Source organism: Cetorhinus maximus, chromosome 16 (assembly GCF_964194155.1).
Source record: "Cetorhinus maximus chromosome 16, sCetMax3.hap1.1, whole genome shotgun sequence".
In the NCBI taxonomy this organism is placed as follows: Eukaryota; Metazoa; Chordata; class Chondrichthyes; order Lamniformes; family Cetorhinidae; genus Cetorhinus; species Cetorhinus maximus.
This window is the reverse complement of record NC_135894.1, coordinates 71,076,795-71,099,949: the sequence shown is the minus strand read 5'-3', so window position 1 is coordinate 71,099,949 and position 23,155 is coordinate 71,076,795. Positions and strand designations below refer to the sequence as shown.

The 23,155-nt window shown below is 44.0% G+C and overlaps 1 protein-coding gene across 4 annotated transcripts in view; it reads right to left on the bottom strand.

Annotated features, from left to right (window-relative positions):
- The window catches only part of LOC144691688 (SH2 domain-containing protein 1B), a 71,697-nt gene that overhangs the window by 22,565 nt on the left and 25,977 nt on the right, over positions 1 to 23,155 (bottom strand). The gene's annotated exons all lie outside the window — the stretch shown is intronic.

Sequence of the window (23,155 nt, the reverse complement as noted above, 5' to 3'; positions counted from 1 at the left end):
AAATTCTATCTATGGATTGGCTCTGAAATACCCCAATTGACAACACATTATGCCAGTCCATAACCTCATCTATTGTCATGTATTCCATGAAAATTAGAAATAGGTGGCTGTTAAAATGCCACAGACAGATTGTAAGTTCCTTGGATTTCCCACCCGATGTCATATCCCCTTGCTCTTTATCCTCCTTGGAGTTATTATCCAGATCATTGAGTCCTTTTTCCTGTTGATGGAGTTTGGCAACCAGCATGTCCTAACTGGCCTCAAGATCCAGAGAGATGAGGAGTTCATAAATGTTAGAAGAGGCCTCCTTCAAGACTGAGTCTGCCCAGTAGGCTTCCTGGGGGTGGTTCAAAGGCAGGCCACATTATCGAACAAGCCTTCCATTACAAAAATGAAGCTGGCTACTGGAAATGTCTTAAGCTGTTTCATAGACATAGGTTTCTCAGGATGGCTCTTTCCCCATTAAATTGTCTCCGCTCTTTACTGGCATTTCTGAGAGCTCATCAGAGACAAGAATCAGGAAAATAAGTCCTATTATGTGGTAGCAAGACGTCTGACAGGCTCATTACCATATATATCACTGTGCCTGATGCAAAGAGAGGATTCAGGGTGGAAAGGCCAGCATAATTGTTATAAATATGAACCTATGAGCATACAAACAAGGAGCAGGAGTAGGCTATTCAGCCCCTCGAGCCTGCTCCACCATTTAATAAGATGATGGCTGATCGGATATGAACCTGAAATCTACATCCACCTACCCCCAATAACCTATCACCCCTTGCTTACCAAGAATCTATCCACTTCTGTCTTAAAAATATTCTAAGACTGTGCTTCCACTGCCTTTTCAGGAAGAGAGTTCCAAAGACTCATGACCCTCTGAGTGAAAAACTTTTGCCTCACCTCTGTTTTAAATGGGCGACCCCTTATTTTTAAACAGTGACTCCTAAATGATTTTACGTCGTTTTATATCATACAATTACCAAAATCACAGCACAGAATGATACTTGGTTCATATCTGTTCAGTTGGAATTATCTTAAATGAATCCTATTTTTCTGAACTTTCCCTGATTTCTTTTGCATTCTTCTTTTCAACTGCTTACCCATTTCTCTTTTAGATAGTCAGACCCAGGGTTCTGAGAGGATGGAAAGGAAGGTTTTCACCCTGAGCTTATGCCTTTTTTCATGACTTCATCAACCAGTGGAAATAATCTGTCCATTTACATGGTGCCGTGCTTAACCCTGATATAAGATTCTGACCACATATCCGTTCAATCACCAAGACTACCTTGCTCCACGTCATAACATTGCCCTACTCCACCTCTATCTCAGATCTCCTGCTGTTCAACGCCATTTCCTTGTTTTTGTTATCTCTGGACTTGATTGTTAAAATGCCACAGACAGATTGTAAGTTCCTTGGATTTCCCACCCGATGTCATATCCCCTTCCAATGCTCCCATCTTCCACCCTACATTAACTTATCCTAAATTCTACTGTCCATATTCTAATTTGCACCAAGTCGGATCCACTCTTCGCCCATTTGCTGCTCATTTTTAGAATTCTTATTTTTTAAAGAAATTTCTCCATGCCCTCTCCCCTCCCAAACTCTGTAGCCTCCTCCAACCCTACAATCCTTTGCGATCTGTGCTCCTCAAATTTTTTCCCCTTGCACATCTCCAATTTTACTCACTCCGCCATTGATGGCCATGCCTCCAGTTTACTAGGCCCTAAGCTCTAGTATTCCCTCCCTAAATTTCTTCACCTCTCTCCTCTTTTAAGACACTCCTTAAAACCTACCTTCTTGTCCAAGCTTTTGGTCATCTGTTCTATTATCTCCTTACGTAGCTTGTTGTCAAGTTTTGTTTGACTGGCACCTTTTAACAGTTCACCATGTTAAAGGTGTTACATGGGTGCAAGTTCTTGTTTAGCAGCTGCAATCTTGGTAGAAAATGTGATGTCTGGTGTAGTACGCTAGACACGGTGTTCAGTTATATTATATGTAAATTATACTGCAGAATTCACAAGAGTAGTGCGTCAATACTACTCACAGTGATCTCTTGTCTGTAAATGTGGGAGGATTAGTTCCATGACAACTTAGTCTAGTTTCCAGTTTGTGGCCAGATCAAATTGCTACTATTCAAACTTCAGATATGATACAATCACTGAATCAAAGAAATCTACAGTCTTTACATAGTTTGTATTCTGACTCTTAAAAATAACAAAAATCTCATGAATCTAAATTTGGCAATTTCACAGGAGGTCAGTATTTTCAAATAAAATAAGATTCTCAATATTCTATACGAATATTCCTGTATGTTTTGGTGGTTGCTTCTGCATTTTTGCATCTATTTTATATTTAAAATCCACTAAAAGGTGGAAATTAAGAAATTACACAGGTATACCTATATTACAGATGTCAATCTGCTTTGCAATACCAACGTATAATTTGTGTGTCCTCTCCACTTCCTTGGTAATTACACTACTTTTTCAAGACTCTAGTGAACTTTGTTCTGCCCTTCCTTGCCTCAGTCTGGCTGAGCCCTTTTGTGCCTTGACAGCTTTGAAGATTTCTGTCCTGCTTATCACACACTGTCCATTCTCTGCCTTGCTCACCTCTCTAGCTGATCTGTCCTACATTCCATCTGTTCACTTGCTGCCACCCTAATTATCGCTCTCCCTCTTTTTTGGATCTCACATACAGAGCTAGAATCCATGCGTATTGATCTAGATTGAGCAATAGTAAGCAAATAACATACTTCTGGGATTCTCAACTGGTTTGAATTTCAATGCTGGACAAGAGGGCATAGATTCAGAGTTATGAAAGGCAATTTTAGGGTTAGCATTCAGGTATTTCTTTATTGGGGGTGATTAATAGCTTGAAAACATTGCCAGGAAGAATAGCTGTACAGAACTATTAGTTAAAACAATAGTTGCTGTCTTAAGATGATTGTAGGGTTGGTATTTTGGGTGGACAAGCTTAAAGTGGTCTTATGGATTTTTTGGAAACAAAACACAATGGGGTTTTTCCATGTATGTTCAAATCCTGCCCACAGTGGATCTCAGTGTCCAACACAGTGGATCAAACGTTTAGTGGAGCAGGCTCCAGGGGCTGAATGGCCTACTCCTGTTCCTAATGTTCTCATGTTCCTCTTTGTTCCAGCCTACAAGTAATGTTCAAAATTACTTCTGCTTAAAATTTAAAAGTAACCATTTTTTTTCAAGTTGGTATGTTATTTGCTTAAAGCCAAAAAATCTGCTCAGGAAGCAGCTCTTAAAAAGCTGTTGCTGTGCATTAGAAAGACGACCGGTTTTTGTGATGCAAAGAAACCCTCTACTGCAGGAACAAATGGCTACAAGGAGAAATGTGGGCAAAACGGCCCCATTCTCTGACAATGGAGGTCCCCCTGCAGCAGGTGCAGCAAAGCAGGGTGGCTCTTTTTGGGGAAAATGCCATTACTCTGAAAAGTTAGGAGCAAAACACACAGAGGGAAGTGATTGGACAAATGAATCCACTCTTCCAGGTTTGTTGTACTCAGACTAAATGAAAAAGAAGTTTGCTGGTATCGGTGGATGTTCTGAAGCAAGTGCACTCTACTGAACATGCTTCCTCTTCCTACATGGAAGGAATGGCCTGAATGGAAATATTTCTGTCCTGCATTCTGAGGGAGATGGCATGGAATTAATTCATTTCACAACACTCTTTCATGCAACAGAAGGTGAAGGTCAGCTCACATACAGTACTGTTGGCAGAATGTCCATTTATAAAGTCCTAGTTCTGACAAGGGGAAAAGGAGTGCTGTTTGAGATGCTGAGTAATTTCTATCATCTTATTGAATGTCTCTGCTTACTTACATTACAGTTGTGATTATGCTTCTAAAGTGCTTCATTGGCTTCGGGATGTCCTGAATTTGTAAAAGGCACTACCTAAATGCAACTTCTTTCGTTCTGTTTCTATTGCTGCATCACTGATATCGCTGCAGTCATAGAAAATGGATTTATGATATTGCCACAGAGTGAATGACATCTTTGCAACCTATCTCAGGGGAATCCCAAAAGAATGATGGAAGAAATGCCAAACAGCATTCTTACACAAACATTGTAACTAGTGCTACTGAGTTCTTGGGTAGTCACTTGCCATTGCCAAGTTTTACAGAAAGGAAGATCATTCAGAGAGGGCAGGAACAGTGAACGTTATCTACATCATTGGTAATCTATCAATTGCTCAGATGTATCCAGGTAGTGTGCCTAGTACAAGCAGCATGGCAGGAAAATGGGCCTATGAGGCAGATTCTGCCAAGATGGCCATTCATCCTCTCACTTCAAATAGGCTTCTCAAAACATTGAGCAAGTGACAAGAGGAGGTACACACAGAAAGTCACTGCATTGTTGGATATGGCTCCATTTGTTGCACTCTATCATGTGACCCTGGATTTAGATGTTCAAGGCCATGAGTAATCCAACAAGTCTGCATCACTCCACCTTAACTTGCTCAGTTTTCATATGTATGTTTTTTTCATTCATTCAGGAGATGTGCACTTCGCTAGCTGGGCCAGCATTTATTGCCCATTCACAATTGACTTGAGAAGGTGGTGGTGAGTTGCCTGAACCGCTGCAATCCATGTGGTGTAGGTACACCCATAGTGCAGTTAGGAAGGCAGTTCCAGGATTTTGACCCAGTGACAGTGAAGGAACGGCGATATATTTCCAAATCAGGATGGTGAGTGGCTTGAAGGGTAACTTCCAGGTGGTGGTAATCTCATCTATCTGCTCCCCTTGTCCTTCTAGATGGTAGTGGTCGTGGGTTTGGAAATTGCTGTCTAAGGAGCCTTGGTGAATTCCTGCAGTGCATCTTGTAGATGGTACACACTGATGCTGCTGTGCATTGGTGGTAGATGGAGTGAATGTTTGTGGATATGCTGCTAATCAAGCGGACTGCTTTGTCCTGGACAGTGTCCAGCTTCTTCAGTGTTGTAGGAGCTGCACTCATCCAGGCAAATGAAGAGTATTCCATCAAACTCCTGACCTGTGCCTTGTAGATGGTGGACAGGCTTTGAGGAATCAGGAGGCGAGTTACTCGTTGCAGGATTCCTAGCCTCTGACCTGTTCTTGTAGCCACAGTATTTATATGGCTAGTCCAGTTCAGTTTCTGGTCAATGGTAACCCCCAGAATGTTGATAGTGAGGGATTCAGTGATGGTAATGCCATTGAACATCAAGGGGCGATGGTTGGATTCTCTCTTGTTGGAGATGGTCATTGCCTGAAACTTGTGTGGTGCGAATGTCACTTGCCACTTGTCAGAACAAGCCTGGATATTGTCCAGATCTTGCTGCATTTGGACATGGACTGCTTCAGTATCTGAGGAGTCGCGAATGGTGCTGAACATTGTGCAATCATCAGCGAACATCCCCACTTCTGACCTTATGATGGAAGGAATGTCATTGATGAAGCAGCTGAAGATGGTTGGGCCCAGGACACCACCCTGAGGAAATCCTGCAGTGATGTCCTGGAGCTGAGATGACTGACCTCCAACAACCACAACCATCTTCCTTTGTGCTAGGTATGACTGCAACCAGCGGAGAGTTTTCCCCCTGATTCCCATTGACTCCAGTTTTGCTAGGGCTCCTTAATGCCACACTCAGTCAAATGGTGCCTTGATGTCAAAGGCAGTCTCTCTCAACTCACCTCAGGGGTTCAGCTCTTTTGTCCATGTTTAAACCAAGGCTGTAACAAGGTCAGGAGCTGAGTGGCCCTGGCAGAACCCAAATTGGGTATCAGTGAGCAGGTTATTGCTAAGCAAGTACCGCTTGATAGCACTGTTGATGACACCTTCCATTACTTTACTGATGATGGAGAGTAGACTGAAGGGGCGGTAATTGGCTGGGCTGGATTTGTCCTGCTTTTTGTGTACAGGACATACCTGGGCAATTTTCCACATAACCGGGTAGGTGCCAGTGTTGTAGCTCTACTGGAACAGCTTGGCTAGGGGCACAGCAAGTTCTGGAGCACAAGTCTTCAGTACTATTGCCGGAATGTTGTCAGGGCCAATAGCCTTTGCAGTATCTAGTGCCTTTAGCTGTTTCTTGACATCATGTGGAGTGAATCGAATTGGCTGAAAACTGGCATCTGTGATTCTGGGGACCTCCGAAGGAGGCCGATATGGAGCATCCACTCGGCACTTCTGGCTGAAGATTGTTGCGAATGCTTCAGCCTTATCTCTTGCACTGCTTTGCTGGGCTCCTCCATCATTGAGGATGGGGATATTTGTGGAGCCTCCTCGTCCAGTGAGTTGTTTAATTGTCCACCACCATTCATGACTGATGTGGCAGGACTGCAGAGCTTAGATCTGATCCGTTGGTTGTGGGATCTCTAAGCCCTGTCTATTACTTGCTGCTTATGATGTTTAGCACACAAGTAGTACTGTTTTATAGCTTCACCAGATTGACACCTCATTTTTAGGTATGCCTGGTGCTGCTCCTGGCATGCCCTCCTGCACTCTTCATTGAACCAGGGCTGATCCCCTGGCTTGATGGTAACAGTAGAGTGGGGGATATGCTGGGCCATGAGGTTGTGTTCGAGTACAATTCTGCTGCTGCTGATGGCCCACAGCGCCTCATGGATGCCCAGTCTTGATTTGCTAGATCTGTTGGAAATCTATCCCATTTAGCACGGTGGTAGTGCCACACAACATGATGGTGGGTATCCTCATTGTGAAGGCGGGACTTTGTCTCCACAGTGACTGTGCGGTGGCCACTCCTACTGATACTGTCATGGACAGATCCATCTGTGGCAGGTAGGTTGGTGAGGATGAGGTCAAGTATGTTTTTCCCTCTTGCTGGTTCCCTCACCACCTGCCGCAGACCCAGACAGTCTAGCAGCTCGGTCAGTAGTTGTGCTACCGAGCCACTCCTGGTGATGGACAGTGAAGTCCCCCATCCAGAGAACATTCTGTGCCCTTGCCACCCTCAGTGCTTCCTCCAAGTGATGTTCAACATGGAGGAGCACTGATTCATCAGCTGAGGGAGGGCAGTACATGGTAATCAGCAGGAGGTTTCCATGCCCATGTTTGACCTGATGCCATGAGACTTCATGGGGTCCTGAGTCAATGTTGGGGACTCCCAGGGCAACTCGCTCCCAATGGTATACCACTGTGCTGCCACCTCTGCTGGGTCTGTCCTGCCTGTGGAACAGGGCATAACCCAGGTTGGTGATGGGAATGTCTGGGACATTATCTGTAAGATATGATTCCGTGAGGATGACTATAAGACCATAAGACATCGGAGCAGAAATTAGGCCGTTCGGCCCATCGAGTCTGCTCCGCCATTCAATCATGGCTGATAAGTTTCTCAACCCCATTCTCCCGCCTTCTCCCCGTAACATTTGATCCCCTTACCAATCAAGAACCTATCTATCTCGGTCTTAAATACACTCAATGACCCTGCCTCCACAGCCTTCTGTGACAATGAATTCCATAGATTCACCACTCTCTGGCTAAAGAAGTTTCTCCTCATCTCTGTTCTAAAACCTCTTTACTCTGAGGCTGTGCCCTTGGGTCCTAGTCTCTCCTACTAATGGAAACATCCTCCCCACGTCCACTCTATCCAGGCCTTTCAGTATTCTGTAAGTTTCAATCAGATCCCCCCTCATCCTTCTAAACTCCATCGAGTATAGACCCAGAGTCCTCAAACGTTCCTCATATGTTAAGCCTTTTATTCCTGGGATCATTCTCGTGAACCTCCTCTGGACCCTCTCCAGGACCAGCACATCCTTCCTGAGATACGGGGCCCAAAATTGCTCACAATATTCTAAATGTGGTCTGACCAGAGCCTTATAAAGCCTCAGCAGCAATTCCCTGCTTTTATATTCTAGTTCTCTCGAAATAAATGCCAACATTGCATTTGCCTTCCTAACTACCGACTCAACCTGCAAGTTAACCTTAAGAGAATCTTGGAGTAGGGCTCACAAGTCCCTTTGCACTCCAGATTTCTGAATTCTCTCCCCATTTAGAAAATAGTCTATGCCTCAATTCTTCCTACCAAAGTACATAACCTCACACTTCCCCACATTGTATTCCATCTGCCACTTCTTTGCCCATTCTCCTAACCTGTCTAAATCCTTCTGCAGACTCCCCGCCTCCTCAATACTACCTGTCCCTCCACCTATCTTTGTATCATCTGCAAACTTAGCCAGGATGCCCTCAGTTCCTTCATCTAGATCATTAATGTATAAAGTGAAAAGTTGTGGTCTCAAAACTGACCCCTGCGGAACTCCACTAGTCACTGGCCGCCATCCTGAGAAGGACCCCCTTATCCCCACTCTCTGCCTCCTGCCAGACAGCCAATCTTCTATCCATGCTAGTACCTTGCCTCTAACAGCATGGGCTCTTATCTTACAGAGCAGCCTCCTGTGCGGCACCTTGTCAAAGGCCTTCTGGAAGTCCAAGTAGATAGTATCCATTGGCTCTCCTTTGTCTAACCTACTCGTTACCTCCTCAAAGAAGTTTAACAGATTTGTCAGGCATGACCTCCCCTTGATGAAACCATGCTGACTTTGCCCTATTTTATCATGCACTTCCAAGTATTCTGAAATCTCATCCTTAATAATGGACTCTAAGATCTTACCAACGACCGAGGTCAGGCTAATCGGCCTGTAATTTCCCGTCTTTTGCCTCACTCCCTTCTTAAACAGGGGGTTACATTAGCGATTTTCCAGTCCTCTAGGACGCTCCCTGACTCCAGTGATTCCTGAAAGATCACCGCTGATGCCTCCACTATCTTTCCAGCTATCTCCTTCAGAACTCTGGGGTGTAATCCAACTAGCCCAGGTGATTTATCCACCTTCAGACCTTTCAGTTTTCCTAGCACCTTCTCCTTGGTAATGGCCACCATACTCACCTCTGCCCCCCCAACTCTCTTGAACTTTGGGGATGTTACCCATTTCTTCCACCGAGAAGACTGATACAAAGTACCTATTCAGTTCCTCCGCCATTTCTTTGTTCCCCACTACTACTTCTCCAGCGTCATTTTCCAGCGGCCCAATGTCCACTTTTGCCTCTCTCTTACCCTTTATATATCTAAAAAAACTCTTGCAATCTTTTATATTACTGGCTAGTTTACCCTCACATTTAATCTTCTCCCTCCTTATTTCTTTTTTAGTTGTCCTCTGTTGGTCTTTGTAGGCTTCCCAATCCCCTGGTTTCCCATCGCTCTTCGCCGCATTGTATGCTTTCTCTTTAGCTTTTATGCTGTCCCTGGCTTCCCTTGTCAGTCATGGTTGCCTTGTCCTCCCTTTAGTATGCTTCTTCCTAGGGATGAATTTTTGCTGTGTCTTCCAAATTACTCCCAGAAACTCCTGCCATTGCTGTTCCACTGTCTTTCCTGCTAGGCTCATCTCCCAGTCAATTCTGGCCAGCTCCTCCCTCATGCCTCTGTAATTGCCTTTATTCAACTGTAATACCATTACATCTGATTCCAGCTTTTTCTTCTCAAATTGCAGGGTAAATTCTATCATATTATGGTCACTTCCTCCTAAGGGTTCCTTCACCTTAAGCTCCCTTATCAAATCTGCCTCATTACACATCACTAAATCTAGAATTGCCTGTTCCCTAGTGGGCTCCACCACAAGCTGCTCCAAAAAGCCATCTCGTAGACATTCCACAAATTCCTTTTCTTGGGATCCACTACCAACCTGATTTTCCCACTCTACCTGCATATTGAAATCCCCCATGATCACTGTAACCTTGCCTTTCTTACACGCCTTTTCTATCTCCAGGTGTATCTTGTGCCCCACATCCTGCCTACTGTTCGGAGGCCTGTACACAACTCCCATTATGGTTTTTTTACCTTTGTGGTTCCTCAACTCTACCCACACAGATTCTACATCATCTGACCCTACGTCGTTTCTTGCTATCAATTTAAGTTCATTTCTTACTAACAAAGCAACCCCACCCCCTCTGCCAACCTGCCTATCTTTTCGATAGGATGTATATCCTTGGATATTTAGCTCCCAGTCCTGATCCCCTTGCAGCCATGTCTCCGTGATGACCACCACATCATACCTGCCAATTTCAATCTGCGCCACAAGCTCATTTACCTTATTTCGTATGCTGCATGCAATCAGATACAACACCTTTAGTCCTGTGTTTCCCGTCCCCCTTCTCATTGTTGTCCCTTTATCTGATGTGCTTGAAGTTAGATTCCCTGCACTTTCCAAACACTCTGTCCTATTTTGTGTTCTGGAGATTTTAATAGCCTCTCCTGGGCTCTCCTTTCTTTTCAGTTTTGTCATAATTTTCCATGAAATTGAATCCACCCCCCCACACACTAACCTGCTGCTTTGTTTCCCATTAGTCATACTTCTTGGAGTTTTACCCTTCCCTTCCCCCCCACTTTCTAGTTTAAAGTCCTGTTGACCACCCTATTTACCCTTTTCGCTAGAACATTGGTCCCAGATCGGTTCAGGTGGAGACCATCCCAACAGTACAGATCCCTACTGTTCCATACTGATGCCAGTGCCCCATGAAATGGAACCCCTCTTTCCCGCACCACTCCTTTAGCCACATATTTACTTCCCTTATTCTTGCATCCCTATGCCAATTTGCAGGTGGCTCGGGTAGTAATCCGGAGATTATAACCCTTGAGGACCTATTCATTAATTTAGTTCCTAGTTCCTGATAATCCCCAAACAGGTCCTCTTTCCTAGTCTTACCTATGTTATTTGTCCCGACGTGGACCACAACAACTGGATCCTCCCCCTCCCTCTCCAATATCCTTTCAAGCCAGTCAGAAATGTCCCTCACCCTGGCACCGGGCAGGCAACATACCATGTGGGACTCTCGATCCTGCTTACAAAGGATGCTATCAATTCCCCTAAATATAGAATCCCCTACAACTACCACTTGTCTTTTTGCTCTCCCCTCTTGAATGGCCTCCTGTGCCATGATGCCGTGGTCAGCTGGCTCATCCTCCCTACAGCCCTGTTCCTCATCCACACAGGGAGCAAGTACCTTGTACCTGTTGGACAAGGTCAAGAGCTGAGGCTCCTCTGTTCCTGAACACAGGATCCCTCTACCTGCCTCACTTGCAGTCACACCCTGCTGATCCTGACCACTGACCGAATTTGAGGTACGTAATCTACCGGGTGTGACCGCCTCCTGAAACAAAGCGTCCAGGTAACTCTCCCCCTCCCGGATGTGCCGCAGCATCCGGAGCTCAGACTCCAGCTCATCAATTCTGAGCCGGAGTTCCTCCAGCAACCAACACTTGCTGCAGATGTGGTCACTGTGGCTCGCAATGGGATCTGCCAGCTCCCACATCATACAGCTACAACACATCACCTGCCCAATCATCTCTACTTAGTTAATTAATTTATTAATTAGCTTTGCAGTGTTTTTTTTTACAAATTTGGTGCAGGTTTCCTACCAACCAATCAGGTCACAACTTTCCTGTGACGTCACTTTTTCAGTTTTGGCTTCAGTTTCTCTGTGCCCCGAGGTCACCGCTCCGGTGCTCCTCCCTCTGAGTCTGATACCTGGAGACAAGGCCGTGAATCCCCGAGGTAAGCTAGATTTATACTTACCGTTCTGGTGCTCCTCCCTCCGAGTCTGCTCCCAGGATTTATTCACCAATCAGCTGCTTTTTCTTTAAAATCCCTCGCAGGTCTGGTGTACTCCTGAAGGCACTGCCTCTTCCCCTCTCTCTTTTTTTTAGGTTTGAGGAGGAGGGAGGGATGGAAACAATACAGCAATGTAATGTTTGGGGCTATTCCGTTCTTTGACAGTGGGTCCTCCTCGATTCCCTCCTGAGTCGCAGTGTCTGCGCTGACTTCTCCCAGAATGCTTCAGTCACTTCTTACCAGCATCCTCTGTTGGATCTTGTCAGGCTGTTGCTTGACTAGTCTGTGAGACAGCCCATAACCATCTTCATATGTTCCACACACTTGTTACCCGAGTCGTTGATAATTCCAACTGGCCTCCAGATGTCAAAACCTGAGATTTCAAATCCCTTGTTCTCATCTTTAAATCTCTCCCTGGCAATGTTCCATTCCTCCTCTGCAGTTTTCTCCAGAGTTATGACCTAACTTAGCTCTTCCAAATCTGGTTTCTTGCGCCATTTTCTTCTGTCCCTCCATCCACCTACCCGCAGCCACCCCCGCAACCTCAGCGGACACCCCCACCAACGCTCTGTTACAGCATCCGTGGCAACCCATTCAGGCAGTGCACGCCTTATCTAGAATTCTCTTCTAAAACAATTCTGCTTCATTTCTTCATAAAAACCCCTTCAAATTTAAACTTCTTGATACGATCTGTAATTTTAACCCCACTTCTTGCTGATTCTCCTCAAACTCAGTAAAGTGCTTTGGAAGATTTTTGTTACGTACAAAACCATCAAAACATAGGCCTGAGTTATTCGCTTGTCGGGCGCGCGTGATCGGCAGGCCCAGAAGCGGATAGGAAACGGGCGCCTCAACCGCGATTTTACGTTGGCTGCCCAATTAACGGCTAGCCAGCATGTAATGCGCACTGCCATTGGGGGTGGGAAGAGACCGAGTGTCAATGTCATCGCGGGTGCTGGTGAGCACTTCCAGTGAGTTCCCTGGAGGCAGACAGCTGCCTCAAGGAGCTGCAGACCTCCACAGAATAATCAAAACAACCAAAATGCTGCAAAATATGCCCATGCAGCACAATCAAGCACCTGAAAGCAAACCTCATTTAAAAACAACCAGTCCCCAGGTATCTCTTTGTTATTCTATTTCCCCACGGAGATTTCATCCTGCCCTCGACCGAGGTTTGAGCAAAAATATAAAGGCCGCCTGGCCGACTGGCCTGTCCGCCAACTGTAAAAGTGGACAGGCCATGAAAAATCGCTTTCAAGTGCCTCCCTAATGTGCTTAATTGCCCGCTTAATTGTCGGCGAGCACGCTTCCAACTGCTGCGCGTGCCCGCCGAGCGAGATATCGCATGAGTGCACGATGAAGTCGGGACCCTTGCCTGACGTCATCTCACACTATTTCGCAGCTGGAAGGGTCAGGTGCGCGTCGGCCCACAGGATGTAAAATTCTGGCCACAAGTACTGTTGTTGTTCAATCATTTATATGTCCAAACATCTGGTGTACACAGTATATTTAGAAGAATTGTCTCTATTCCAGTCACCAACATACGCAATGAATCCGGAATACACACTGTAATAAGTAGGCTTCAGGCAGCAACGACAACTTCCATTTATGTGACATCTTTAACGATGCAAAATGTTGTAGCAATATTGACCAATATAAGGAAGAAAATGCTACATGTCAAAATGTTACTTCTGGTGAACATTATTATATTAATGTGATAGTTGGAATACAAACAAGACAACGGAAGGCAACAGAGATGTCGTTCTGAGACGTATGATGAGGGTTAGATTTGAGAAACAACTACAATTCCTTGGGCATAAAGTTAGGAGAGCGAAACTAGAACATCTGGTAGTGACTAGTAAAGTTGAAGGCAGCGGAGCAGGAGGGAGACAATGGAGGAAATACACTGATAGCTTAAAAAGTAAAACAGGTACAAGACTTGAGAACAACAACAAGATGTTGGCCGTTGTCAAAGATCGTGAAAGATGGAAAGCCATGACTGCCGACATTGCAAAACGTGCTCTTGAAGAAGATAAGGAAGAATGGAACAGGATTTTACTATTCCCTTGGCAACATTGTCCATTATCATTCCATTGCTACTGGTAAAAAAATCAATTTTCATGCTAAATCTCAATTTTGCACAATCCTGTCGGTAATGGAAATAAAACATTTGCTTCATGTAATGGCAACTTCTATTTTCTTCAGCTTTCAGTGGGAGATGCTCAGGGAACAGCAGCAATTATTCTGCTTATTCAGTGGAATTTTTTTCCAATTTTCTTTTCTTATAAAGGATGTGGGATATAGTTCCATCGATACTGGCCATCTCCCAGTATATTGCATGTTCATCATGGGTGACCCCAGATAGTGGAGTGTCAGTGTACTATTCCAACATGAAGGGCATCGCAACCAAGCCATATTCCGTCTTCACCTGGTTTGACGCCCATACAGAGCTAAACTACAATCCCACCCGCATCGTGTTTCACACCAAAATAATGGCTACATTATTTTATCTGGTAGTATTAGCCTCTGTGGTCGAAACAGTCAGTAAAGGGCACAAAACAAAACAAAAAAACACATATGGGTTATCAGTGGAGCTATCTGGCATTTCTCTGAGTCAACATGAATCACCAGAAAGTGATTAATAGCAGACATTCTGGATAATCATTTTCCATCTTAGCCCTGGGATATCGAGGCCAATTATACTACTAATGCCGCTGTTCTAGCTGTGATCAGCTAGCTCAGCACAGCTTAAGGTACAAATGTGGAACTTTCTTAACCTTCAGATTTAAGATAACTTTGCTGATAACACAAGACTGAAGTAAAATTCCACCAATACCTTAATAGCGGCATTGATGTTCTCTGACAGCATTTGGCTTCTGTTGGTTCAGAGATGCTCAGCAAAGGGAGTAAAATGAAGAAAAGCACAAATGGCTGTAGATTAGTAGTATACCTTTATCTGTGGAGCTACCGTGACCCCTTCCCTTCTCTGAATCAGTATAAGAGACCAAATATTGATCAGGCGTGGGCACCTTGAATAATTATGTTATTTCTTAGCCTGGAGATATTAAAGGCATATTTACCATTTATATTTCAGCCCAGGCTTTGTTCAGCCAGCTCACTACAGATCAAGTTTCAAATCTAAGACTTTGAGGTTAATATGGTTGGTGAGCTGCAGGCACATAACGCCACGTGGGAAAATGATAAAGTGGCAACAGCAGAGACCTGGTTCAAAGCCACAAGGTATACAGGAAAGATGGGGAAAGAATAAAAGGAGTGAGGGTGGCTGTATCGATCAAGAAATGTATTATAGCACTGAAGAAGGATGATGCAGATGAGGGGCCAAAAGCTGAGTCTACTTGGTTAGGATTAAGGACAGTAAAAGAGCTATTACATTGCTGGGTGTATATTGAAGGCTACTAAATAATGGGAAGAGGTAGAGAAGAAAATTTGCAGGCAAATTACAGAAAGAGGCACAATGTACAGTGTAGAGATAATGGAGGACTTCAATTACCCAAATATAGACTGGGATAATAATGGTGTGGAGAGCAAAGAGGGGGAGGAATTCAGAAATGTGTCCAAGAAAAAATTCTCAATCAGTGGGCTGAATTTTACAGGCCACCCAATGGCGGGAAAACAGGCACACTGCTAGCCCACCCACCATGATTCTATGAGAAGCAAGGGAGGTGTCAAGTGGGCCACCTATGGCCCAATGAGACCCATAAGTAGGCAATTAATGTTGAATTAAGAGCCTCATTCCCACCACTGCCACGATTTAATGGTCAGCAGGAGAGGCCTTCACCCAAAGTGTAGTTTGGCATGTTTAACAATGTGAGTTGCTGGTCAGTGCATTGGAGGCCCCCCACAGTTTTTCCAACCGCACCCACCCTCCACCCAGCCCTGTCCAACATGCCCCCACCCAACACCCTTACTGGGGCCTGCCAACCGAGGCCAGCATTTATTGCCCATCCCTAATTGCCCTTGTTCAGAGGGCATTTAAGAGTCAACCACATTGCTTTGGGTCTGGAGTCACGTGTAGGCCGGACCAGGTAAGGACAGCAGATTTCCTTCCTTAAAGGACATTAGTGAACCAGATAGGTTTTTACGACAATTGGCAATGGTTTCATGGTCATCATTTGACTTTTAATTCCAACATCTGCTGTGGTGGGATTCAAATCTGGGTCCTCAGAACACTACCCTTGGTCTCTGGATTACCAGACAAGTGATAACACCATTACACCACCGCCTCCCCCTAACTGGCCCAGTTGGATTGGAGTCAAAAGCTGGGAGGCAAAACAGTCATTACACAAAGATGAGATGGTTCAGGTACAGAGTAGTCACATTCTTTTGAGGGAGTATATTAAGATCATCCAAGGCTTCCCTGGATGACTAAAAGTATAGAGGTTAAAATGAGACAGAAAAAGGATACTTAGCACAATTGTAAGATTCATAATGCAATAAAGAATCAAATTTAGTATAAAAAGTGCAGAGGGGATCTAAAAAGGGGAATAAGTGGGACAAAGAGAGAATATGAGATTACAATAGGCATTAACGTAAAACAGGATGCAAAAGTATTTTGTAAAGACATAAATAGTAAAAGAATAATCAAAGAAGGGTGGAACCAATTAGGGACCAAAACAATCTTCTTGTGGAAGCAAAGGGCATGGTGATGTACTAAATGAGTATTTTGATATGTCTTCATTAGAGAAGGGAATGTTGCTCCTGTAGCACTGAAAGAAGAGGCAGTAGCAATGTTTGATAGGTAAAAATTGATAAAGCTTATGTACTTAAAAGGTTGACAATTGGAGTAGAAAACTCACCTGGTCTGAATGGAATGCATTCTACGTTAAAGAGGGAAGTAAGGCTGGAACTTGCAAAGCTCTGGCTGCAATCTCGCAATCCTCTTTAGATGTGGAAGTACTGCCTGGGTGATTGCAATTGTTACAGCCCTGTTTAAAAAGGGGAGAGGGATAAGCCAGGGAACTACAGGCCAATCAGCCTAACATTGGTGATGAGAATACTTTTAAGGACAAGAAATGGAAACTGAACTGGAGCAGCCATATAAATACTGTGGCTCCAAGAACAGGTTAGAGGCTGGGAATTCTGCAGCGAGTAACTCACCTCCTGACTCCCCAAAGCCTGTCCACCATCTACAAGGCATAAGTCAGGAGTGCGATGGAATACTTTCCACTTGTCTGGATGAGTGCAGCTCCAACAACACTCAAAAAGCTTGACATCATCAGGGACAAAGCAGATGCTTGATTGGCACATCATCCGCCACCATAAACATTCACCCCCTCCACCAGTGATGCACAGTAGCAGCAATGTGTACCATCCACAAGATGCACTGCAGCAACTCACCAAGGCTACTTCTACAGCACCTTCCAAACTCACAACCTCTATCACCTAGAAGGACAGGGCAACAGATGCATGGGAAAACCACCCCCTTCAGGTTTCCCTTCCAAGTCACCCACCATCCTGACTTGGATCTATATCGCCCTTCCTTCATTGGCACTGGGTCAAAATCCTGAAACTCCCTTCCGAACAGCAATGCAGTGTACCTACGCTGCATGGACTGCAGCAGGGCAAGAAGGTGGCTCACCATCACCTTCTCAAGGGCAATTAGGGATGGGCAATGAAAATACTGGTCTAGCCAACAACGTCCACACCCCGTGAAAGAATAAATTTAAAAAGGACAAATTAATTGGCAATTGGAAAAGTATGGGCTAATAATGGAAGTGAGCATGGATTTTTGTTGAAGACAAATCAAATTTGACTAACTTGAGTTCTTTGAAGCAGTTATGGAGAGTTTATAAGGGTAGTACAATTACCCAAAACCAGGTGTATATGGACTATTAAAGGGCTCTGACAATGTTCCACATAACAGACTTGTTAGTAAAATTAAATCCCATGGGATTAAAGGAACAGTGGCAGCATGGCTAAAATATCGGGTAAGGGATAGAAAGCAGAGAATAGTAGTGATCAAGTAGTGGTAGAATGAGTAGTGGTAGTTTTTTAGACAGCAGGGAAGCATGCAGTGGTATTCCCTAGAGGCCAGTGTTAGGCCCACTGCTGTTTTTGACATACATTAATGACCTGGGCTTGGATGCACAGGGCATAATTTCAAAGTCAAGTGATGAAACAAAACTCAGAAATGCAGCAAGCAATGAAGGTGAGAGTAGCTGATTTCAGGAGGACATAGACAAACTGTAAAATGGGCAAACACATGGCAGATGAAATTTTAATGCAGAGAGATGAAGTGATACATTTTGGCAGGAATAATGAGGAGGTAATATGAACTCAATGGTGCAATTGTAAAGGAGGTGCAAGAACAAAGATCATCAAACAAATCTTTGAAAGTGGCAGGACAAGTTGAGATGGCAGTTAAAAAATCTTGGCTTTATTAACAAAGCGAAGGAGAGCAAAAGCAAAGAAGTTATGCAAAATCTTTTATAAAATGCTGGTTAGGTTTCAGCTGCCGTATTGTGATCAATTTTGGGCACAACACTTTAGGAAGAATGTCACAACATCAGAAAGATTGCAGAAGAGATTTACTAAAGCACTACCAGGGAAGAGGGACTTCAGTTATGTGGACAGACTGGAGAAGCTGGAATTGTTTTCCATAGAGCAGAAAATGCTAAGAGGAAATTTAATAGAGGGATTCAAAATAATGAATGGTTTTTATATATCAAGTAAGGAGATATTGTTTCCACTGACAGAAGGGTGAACAACCTGATAGCATAAGTTTAAGGTGATTAGGAAAAGAACCAAAGGCAGCACAAGGAAACATTTTTCTTTTACACAGCAAGTTGTTGTGATCTGTATTGAACTGCCTAAATGGATGGTGGAAGCAGATTCAATAGTAACATTCGAAAGACAACCAAATACTTTTGGAGGAACTTTCCTCATCATAAGGAACTAAAGTACAATTGCATTAGCAAGGAGTTCCACATCATAAAAATGGCTATGTTGATGTTTTCTGATAGCACGTAGCCTTTGTTGGTTGAAATGCTGAGTAAAAGGATGCAAAATAAAGAACAACACATGGGTTTTGTCAGCCAAATTGTCTTGACCCTGAGCCAGTGGAAGGCAATAAAGATTGATCTTCTGAGATAGTGAAGAAATATAATGGGGGAAATTTAACCCCCTCCCCCACCCCTGCAAACCAGATGGATTTGAATTAAAAATGTAAAAGAAATACTCAACCCCAACAAAATCCCTCTTGAGCCTGCCGGTTTCATGTTTTAAAGGAGGCAGAGTGTGTGTCGGATACCAAATTGTGCACAGGAGGCAGTTTGCTCATTTAAAAATTTTAATGAGACTGTGCGATTTAAAGGAGCCTGGGGAAACCTTGTAGCTGATGGGAGGTGAGGAACTCCTGTAGCAATGCTCTAGGCTGAGATGATTGGTCTCCAACAACCACATCTTTCTTTGTGCTAGTTATGATTTCAACCAGCCAAAGAAGAGTTTTCCTCCCAATTGCCCTGACTTCAATTTTACTAGGGCTCCCTTGATGTCACATTTGGTCAAATGCTGCCTTGAGGTCTAGAGCAATCACTCTGACCTCAACAATGAAAGTCAGCTTTATTCATATTTGGACCAAGTACTAAGGTCTGGAGCTGAGTGGCCCTGGTGGAACTTAAACTGAGCTATGTTGAGCAGGATATTAGTAAGTGTCACTTGATGGCACGGTCAATGACACACTCCATTATTTTGCTGATGATTGAGAGTAGACTAATTGGATTGGATTTGTCCTTTTTTTATGGACAGGACATACTTGGGCAATTTTTCACTTTTTAGGGTAGATACCAGTATCGTAGTTGTACTGGAACAGCTTGGCTAGAGGAGCAGCTAGTTCTGGAGGACAAGTCTCCAGCAGTACAGCCAGGATATTGGCAGGGTCCATAACCTTTGCTGTATCCAGTACGTTCAACTGGTTTTTGATACCATGCGAAGTGAATCACATTGGCTGAAGATGGCTTCTGCTATGGTAGGAGGAGGTCAAGATGGAGCATCCACGGCACTCTGGTTGATGGTTATAAACACTTCAGCCTCATCTTTTGCACTCATGTGCTGGGCTCCACCATCAGGGATACTAATGAAGCCTTCTCCTCCTGTTATTTATTTAATTGTCCACCACCATTCATGACTAGATATGGCAGGTCTGTAGAACTTTACTCTGATCCGTTAGCTGTGAGATAATTTATCTTTACCTGTAGCATGATATTTCTGTCATTCAGTGTGTATGTAGACCTGAGCTGCAGTTGCATTTGGTGCCTCATTTTTACCCTGCTAGATCAGCTCTGAATCTAGCCCATTTAGCATGAGGTAGTGCTACACCATGCAATGGAGACTGCCCTCAGTGTGATAATGGGACTTCTCCACAAGGACTGTCATGGTCAGCTGCATCTGTGACTGGTGGCTTGGTGAGGAAGCCATCAAGTAGGTTTTACCCTTTTGTTCATTCTCTCATACCCTGTCACAAGCCCAGTCTGGCAGATGTGTCCTTCAGGATCGCCCACCTTGGTCAGCGGTGGTGTTACCAAGCTACTTTTGGTGAAGGATATTGAAGTCCCTCACGCATTCTGTGCCCTTGCCATCCTGAGGGCTTTTACTGTGTGGTATTCAACATGGGGGAGTCTTGATTCATCAATTAAGGGAGGGTGGTAGATGGCAACAGCAGGAGGTTGCCTTGCCCATATTTGCCCTGCTGCCATGAGACTTCAATGTTGAGGACTCGCAGGGCCACTCTCTCCAGGCTCTATACCACCATCCCACCATCTCAGGTGGGTCTGTCCTGCCTGTGGGACAGGACATACCCAGGGATGGTGATGGAGGAATCTGCACATTGGCTCTAAGGTATGATTTTCTGAGCATGACTATGTAAGGCTGTGGTCTGGAGGACAATTTTGGCCTAAGTTCCCTGATGTTAACGTGGAGGAATTTCCAGGGTTGTCTTGTCCAGTGCCTAGGTCAGTGTGGGATGGACAGTCTGATTTTATTCTTCAACTTTTGTGTAGCCATTTGTTCCAACTAAGTGGCTTGCTAGGCTATTTCAGGTAGCAGTTGAGAGTCAACCACATTGCTGTGGTCTAATGTCACATATAGGCTAGAATGGTTCAGGACAGCAGGTTTCCTGCCTTGAAGCACGTGGATGCTAACTTTTTGTGTTTTGTGCACAAGAGCACCCAGGTCCCTCTGTGCTGCACTTTTTAGGAGTCTCTCTCCATTTAAATAATAATCTGCATTTTGACTCTTCCTACCGAAGTGCATGACCTCACACTTTCTTACATTGAACTCCATCTGCCAAGTTATTTCCCACTCACTCAACCTATTTATATCCCCTTGCAGATTCCTTATGTCCTCATCAGAACACACCCTCCCACCTATTTTTGTATTGTCAGCAAATTTGGATACATTACACTCTGCCCCTTCCTCAAGTCATCAATATAGCTAGTAAATAATTGAGGCCCTAGGACTGATACTTATGGCACTCCACTAGTTACACCTTTCCAACCTGAAAAGAACCCATTAATCCCGACTCCCTATCTACAGTGTGTTAACCAATCCTCAATCCGTGCTAATACATTACCCTCAATACCGTGAGCTCCTACCTTCTGCAATAACCTTTTATGTGGCACCTTACTGAATGCCTTCTGGAAATCCAAAATACATGAAATCTACCGGTTCTCTTTTATCAACTCTGCTTGTTATATCCTCAAAGAACTCTAGCAAATTTGTGAAACATGATTTCCCTTTCGCAAAACCATGCTGAGTTTGATTGCATTAAGCGTTTCTAAATGTCCTGCTATTTCTTCCTTAATCATGGACTCTAGCATTTTCCCAACGACAGAGGTTAGGCTGACTGGCCTATAGTTTCGGGCTTTTTATCTCCCTCCCTTCTTGAACAGAGGCGTCACATTAGCAGTTTTCCAATCCATTGGGACCATTCCGGAATCCAGTGAGTTCTGGACTATTTTGATCAATGCCTCCACTATCTCTGCAGCCAATTCCTTTAAACCTTTGGATGCAGGCCATCAGGTCCTGGCGACTTGTCTCCCTTTAGTCCCATTAATTTCTTAAATACTTTGTCCCTCGTGATAGAGACTGTTACAAGATCTTTCCTCACATTAGCTTCTTGCATATCTGATATCTTTGGGATGTTTATAGTGTCCTCCACCGTGAAGACTGATGCAAAATATTGGCTTAAATTATCTGCCATTTCCCTGTTCCCCATTATCAATTCTCCAGTCGCATCCTCCAAAGTTCCCATGCTCATCTTAGCCACTCTCTTTCTTTCTACATACCCGTAGAAGCTCTTGCTGTTTGTTTTTATAGTTCTTGCCAATTTACTTGCATTATCAATTTTCTCCCTCTTTATTAGCTTTTTAGTCATCCTCTGCTGGTTCCTAAAAACTTCCCAATCCTCTGGCTTACCACTAGTTTTCGACACTTTGTATGCCTTAGTTTTTGATTGGATACTCTCCTTGATCATCTTTGTTAACCACAGGTGGTTCATCCTTCTCATCAAGCCCTTCTTTTTGACTGGGATAAATTTTTGCTGAGCCACTGCTCATCCACTGACTTTCCCCTTAGCCTATTTTCCCAGCCTGCTTTAGACAACTCTTTCTTCATACCTCTATAATTGCCTTTATTTAAGTTGAGGACGCTCGCTTGAGACACAAGTTGCTCGCCCTCAAATTGAATTTGAAATCCTACCATATTGTCATATTGTGATAGCTATCCCCCAGAGGATCCTTAACTACGATATCTCTTATTAATCCCATCTCATTACACATTACTAGGTCTAAAATAGCCTGTTCCCAGGTAGGTTCTGCTGTAAGAAACAATCTCTGATACACCCTACAAATTCATCTTCCATGTTACCCCTGTCAATCTGATTTGTCTAGTGAATATGTAAATTAAAATCACCCATGACAATTGTAGCACCCTTCTTATACGCCTCCATTATTTCCCGATTTATACTTTGTCCACTCTTCGTGGGCCTATAGGTGACTCCCACCCGTGACTTCTTCCCCTTGCTATTCCTTATTTCCTCCTAAAATGATTCCACATCACGATCTACTGCACTTATATCACTACTCACCACTGCACTGATATCTTCCTTTATTAACAGAGCTACCCAGCTCGTTTTCCTTTTTGCCTATTTTCTGGAATGTCGAATACCCTTGAATATTGAGTTCCCAGTCTTGGTCACCCTGCAACCACTTCTCTGTAATAGCTTTCAAGTCATATTCATTTATTTCTATTTGTGTCATCAACTCATCTATCTTGTTACAAATGGTATGTGCATTCAGATAAAGAGCCTTAAGCTTTGACATTTTACCATTATTACTCCTTCTGGTTCTAATTTCTACTGCACTTTTCTGCTTATATTTTCTGCCCCTTCCTGTCAGACTTTGATTATCATTTGCCTCTTCAATACCCCGCACCTCTGCTTTATTGTTTCTTTTCGATTTCTTAAACTTCTCTTCAATTGAACCCTCCCCACCCGCTGCCACCACACCCCCACCCCCAACCCCCACTAATT